The sequence below is a fragment of the Lissotriton vulgaris genome, chromosome 1_1 (assembly GCF_964263255.1).
Source record: "Lissotriton vulgaris chromosome 1_1, aLisVul1.2, whole genome shotgun sequence".
Taxonomy (NCBI): domain Eukaryota; kingdom Metazoa; phylum Chordata; class Amphibia; order Caudata; family Salamandridae; genus Lissotriton; species Lissotriton vulgaris.
The window spans coordinates 568589579-568595544 of NC_141685.1; positions in this window are offsets into that span (position 1 = coordinate 568589579).

Consider the following 5966-nt stretch of genomic DNA (forward strand, 5'->3'; position numbering starts at 1 on the left):
TTAATTAACGAAGCACAAAATGGCGAATTCCCGTTTCGCTACCAGTTTGCGGCCCAGTTCGCGGCCCGTGAAGCGCTTCTACCGTGAAAAATCATTTTTTTTTTATTTTCCCCACGGGACCCTTTAATAACCCCAACAACATTCCTAGGGGGTCAAGAGGGGGATACCTTGCCCCCTTTCATTAAATTCCCCCTTAGTTTTTCACCTTTTATTCTCTCTCGATCCTACCGAGAGACAAGATGGCGGCCGCTCCGGACTGTCACGCAGCAAAAAAAAAAAAAAAAAGCTCACGCACAGCCGCTGGAAGAGATGTATCAACATATATCAGCCTCCTCACCCACCCTCAGGAAACATAGGGGATTAGGATACGTCTCCCGCACCCACTTATAACTAGTAATTCAATTTACGAAGCACAAAATGGCGAATTCCCGTTTCGCTACCAGTTCGCGGCCGCGCTTCTACCGTGAAAAATCATTTTTTTTTTATTTTCCCCACGGGACCCTTTAATAACCCCAACAACATTCCTAGGGGGTCAAGAGGGGGATACCTTGCCCCCTTTCATTAAATTCCCCCTTCGTTTTCCACCTCTTCTTCTCTCTCGATCCTACCGAGAGACAAGATGGCGTCCGCTCCGGACTGTTTAGAATGTTGACAGACACCGGAGAGCCAATCAGCTTTCTGCGCGCAAAGTTCCGATAAGCGAAAAGTAAGCGGACCGGATCGCTGCCCGGAGCGCTGTTACAGATATATATCTTGATTTAAACGTTAATTTCTCAAAAACTACTGGAGCACATATATTGAGACCTAGCAAAGGCACATCGGGCTAACAGTCCCTACAATTTTGCCAAGTTTCGTGCAAATCCATTCAGCCGTTCGAGCTAAAAGTGAGTCCAACCGCCCTATGGAAAACTCAATGCAAAAAACGCGTTTTGGGACCCCCCTTTTTTCTCAGCCCCCCCTTGACGAAACCCCACCAAATTTTCAGGGGCTGCTCAGAAACAAAATGTGCCATTTTCCTGAAAATTTCAGCCGATTCCGTCCACAAACGCCAAAGTTATTAGACATAGAATTTTCAAAAGTCCCATAGGGAAAAAATTCTAACTATATATACCTACTGGCGATAGCCAGTAGGTAATCTATATATATATATATATATATATATCTATATCTATCTATCTATATATATATATATATATATATATATATATATATATATATATATATATATATATATATATATAGTATATCCTTCTGGGATTCTACTCCCGTAGTCAGGTGGCGCGTAGTATTGGCGAACCCAAAAGCCGAATTTTTATTCCATACCAAATTTGCCAATAAGCAATCACGCGCACTCAGATGTTTACCTGCTTGGATTTATTCTTAGTTTACGCTACGCGTTTCGACACACACAGTGTCTTGATCACAAGTTAACCCAAATGACATTTTCGGCATGTTTAAATAAAGTAAACACAAAAAAGGCTACAGAGTGAAGTCACATAATCAAATCATACAGAAGCAGCCGCTGTTTTGTAGTGGTTTCAAATATATTGTCAACATAGAGAAAACAAAGGAAAACATCTTGTGATAAGTTGTATACATGTTAGAAAATAAATCAATGGATAAATATCACATTTCACCACCTTCAAGAGAAATCGTGCTTAGCTAAGCTTCTATTTCTACATACGAATATATCGAGTGGTAGCATTATCTTCACCTGAATTCTAGCTATCTCGCATGTATCTGTGCCATAAACAAAGACTCCTATATTGGATTTAAAATATAGGGATTTCATGTAGCGCGTCTGCACTTCGACATAAAGAGCTACGCAAAGTGAATAAAGCCCGGTCCAATGCCGGAGAGCTCGTTGTTTCAACCAAGACAACCAACAATTGACAATTTATGAGAAATTTGTAAAAGTACATATGTGATGCAGTACTGTAAGGAATACACTCGGTCTAGTGCCTGATTCCTAAAAATTTCTTTTTTAATATATATATCTCTCTTGTGTGGATACACACATAAAGGAGTAAAGGATTTTAGTTACTGCAGACCGTTCTGTTTATCACACAAAAATAGGGAGGTGAAACATCTTCCCTGACTACACAGTTCTAAAGCCTATTTGATGCAAAGTTGGTTAACTGCTGCCGAAAACTGTCAAAAGTAGATGTGCAAAAAAGTGAGTTTCTTATCTTACTATGGGTAAAGTGATGTCTTTCATCCAAATGAAGAAAAGGGTAGGGAAGCTGTGAAGTGCGCCAAAAAGTGAAGTCTCCCTTCCTTTCCTCCTGAAAGAAACAAAATAAACAAAAGTTTAAAATCAACATTGACTTAAAATACAAGAGCCTATTCACATTATTACAGTACTATACATTAGAAAGGTTGGTACAAATTGTGTGTGTACATCCGTACACTGCAGTTGGACGTAAACATCATTAACATTTTTAATGTCTTGCCTATGATCTCTTCTACTCTTCATGGAGGTGAGTTGCTAGTTCCTCATCTAGATTATGGCCCCCGGGGATGTGGTTTCCAATTCCATGATCCATCTGGACTCTCTTTTTCTGAGTGCCAGTTCCCGATTGCCACCTCGTCTCCCTATATTGACTTGTTCTGTTGCAAAAAACCTAAGGAGAGAGTTGTTAGGGTTGATGGAACTCTTGGAAGTGTCGTGCTATGGGGTAATGGACATCCACATGTGTGATTGCCCTAAAATGTTCTTGTATTCTTTTCCTTACCATACAAATGGTACTCCCCACGTACCTGAGCCTGCAAGGACACTCCAGAACGTAGACAACATAATTGGTATTACAAGTTAAAAATTGTTTAATTTTCTTGCGTTCACTTTGACCAGGAATTTCCACCTCTTTGACCATGTAGCTTGCTTTACAAGCCCTACAGTGGCCACAGGGGTAGAAACCCTCAAGACCCTGGATATGTTGTTTTTTCTTATCCGATATATCTCCTTTGACTAGGATGTTTCTAAGATTTCTACCTCATCTGTATGTAATTTGTGGTCTTTTCTTTAGCTGAGGACCAATTACAATATCAGCCTGAAGGATACTCCAATTCTTAGAAAGGATTTTCCTAACTTTGTCTGATTCTTGATGAAAGGTAGTGATGACTCTAGTTGGTATATTGTCTGATTCCTCGTGTGGTTTGGGCATAATTGTAACAGTTCTTTCTACCTCTGCAACTTTCTTAACCGCTTTCCGCAAGACCCATTCCAGATAGCCTCTCTCTCTGAACCTTCCTAACATAGTTTCTTATTCCAGGGCGAAGCTTTCGTCACTGCTGCAGTTTCTGCTCGCCCTCAGTAACTCCCCATATAGAATAGTCCATTTTAGTGGATCTGGGTGAGCACTGAGGGCATGAAGGAGGCTATTACCTGCAGTGTCTTTTCTATGAAGCCTGGATGTGAGAGTTCCATTCACAACTTCAATTTCAGTATCGAGGAATTCTATACAGTCTGTGCTAATATTGTGTGTAGATGTATGTTATACCCATTGTCGTTAAGTTTGGCAACAAAAGTATTTGCATCCTGTTCTGTTCCTCGCCACACAACAAACAGATCATCGATATATCTGATCCAATTGTCTACTTTAGCAAAATCCTCTCTCAAATCAACATTGTCCCTGATTTCTTCATCCCACTTTCCCAGGAAGAGGTTCGCGAAGCTTGGTGCAAAGGCTGAACCCATGGCCGCACCACGTACTTGTCTGTAAATATCACCATCAAACATAAAAATGTTGTTTCTCAAACACAATTTCATCATTTCAATCAACATGCAGGTGTGGTCCAAGAAACCTATCTCCCTATGTTTGAGGAAGTGATAGCTCGCTTCCGAGCCGTGGACGTGGTCTATGATGGTATATAGTGCACTCACGTCCATCGTAATGAGCAAAGATCCCTCGGTCCATTTTATTTGGTCAATCTTATTTAAAAAATCTGTAGTGTCTTTTATGTAGGAGGGTAGGAGACTCACTGACTCTCTAAGAAAATGATCGATGTATTTACTAAGATTGTCATTGATACTACCAATGGAAGAGACAATGGGCCTACCCGGTGGGTCAGCAGGGTTCTTGTGAACCTTCGGTAGAAGGTAAAATATTGGTGGCTTAGGGTAGTCCTTCTCTAGGAACCGGAATTCATGTCAAGTAAGCAAACCTTCCGTGTGCCATTCATTGAGTCTATCCCAGGTCTCTAAGATACTCTCATTGTATTAATAAAATGGCATTTGATATAAAAAGTACTTCCTTCTAGTTGTTTAAGGGCTTCTTGTATATACATGTCTCTACCCCACAGGACAATATTTCCTCCTTTATCTGAGGGTCGAAAAATTACTGTTTTATCTCCTGCTAATGAGAAGATAAATTCCCTCTGTTCTTTAGAGAGATTAGTATTTCCATTCCTCAGTTTGGGACATTTATGTTTAAGTTTGGTCATTTCTCTTGTTACTACCTTGTGAAAGGTGTCAATACCATCATGGGGCATCGTTGGACAAAAGACAGATTTAGGTCTGAAGGAAGTACATGCAGCCCTATCAGTCCTTGTCTCCCTTAAGCCAACTATTTGGTCTTCGTATTCATTCTCCGGTGTGATATCCCCTAAAGAATACATGGTGTGAAGCATATCCACATCCCCTACTGTTAGCTCAGGCGCATTGTGCCCCACTGTCGGTCCTACTGTGAATCTTCTGTTAGCCATAGAGTGCCATTTCGTTAGTTTAAGTTTTCTAACGAATTTGAAAACATCAACTCTTGTATCAGTATAGTTGAAAAGTTTGGTAGGGCAAAACGTAAGTCCGAGACAAAGGGTTTGTTTTTCTTTTAAAGTTAATGTTCTGGATGATAGATTAATTATGGTTTTATTTACCATTTGTTCATCCATGTTCAATTTCTTCTTCTGTAACCACCTCGTTTGGTTCCCACTGGTTTCTTGTTGTTGTTTTTTTCTTCTCCTATGTTCGAATATATGTATATATACATATGTTTCAGAAAAACTCAGTTTTGCAGGGTCCCCCAACCCTGCAGGGTGGGCTCTGTAAAAGGAGCGGAGAATCCTGTAAGCTTGGGTTTCACCAGAACAAGCAGAACCCAATTCCGACTTCCATTTAAAGCGGGCTTTTTATTCGTCAAACATAGCAGCAATAACATCACTCATTTAATCCTAACATGTTTCAGCTAATTGCCTTGTTCACAGGTGAGTTTGTGTTTTTGTCACGTTTCACCAACGGTTAATAGGCAATAGAGGAATGTTTGAGGAATGAAAGTTGAACTACATCGCCCAGAATGCTCAGGGGTGATGTCCTTTCTCTCTGTCCACTCTATTCCTTTCTTATGCTCCTCCTAGCCTTTAGTCCGGTGCTTGTCACATGAACCGAGGAGTAAGCTGTGTGGTTACAGTTTCGTTCTAAGAAGACCAGCGGTATCCTGACTGTTTGTAACCAGCCCGTTTTTGGATTAGCAAGCCTTGGGAAGCTTTATTTTTGCTTCGTGTTTGCTCGCATTTGCTTCTTACAGCTCCTTCCTCGATCGCGCAGTGAACGCGCTGGGATCAGAAGGTGAACGACCGGCTTTCATCTTCAAGCCGAGACAATGACTACTGATTGACTCCCGTAGGAGGTAGGGCGCCCGAGGCGCAGCCCAGTATCTCTGAACTTTGCAAGAGAACATATGATCTGCTTTACCTCAATTCAGAAACGAAAATTCTGTTCACATATTTTTGAATAGGGTTTTTCATGGCATCGCAGTAATTCAGTCACCCAGATGGAAGTGCCTTAAGAATTCTTTATTTTTGTTTCTAAATACGTTTCGGCTATATGAACCAAATACAGCAGAGAGACAGAGGAAGTTCTATGCAAGCACTTTGCAATTTCTTTTTCTTTTGATATGCTAACCTCTTAAGTGCTGCGTCGGGGCGTTGGCCGACGGCAGCACTACCTCCCCAGTGCTGCGCACGACCATTGG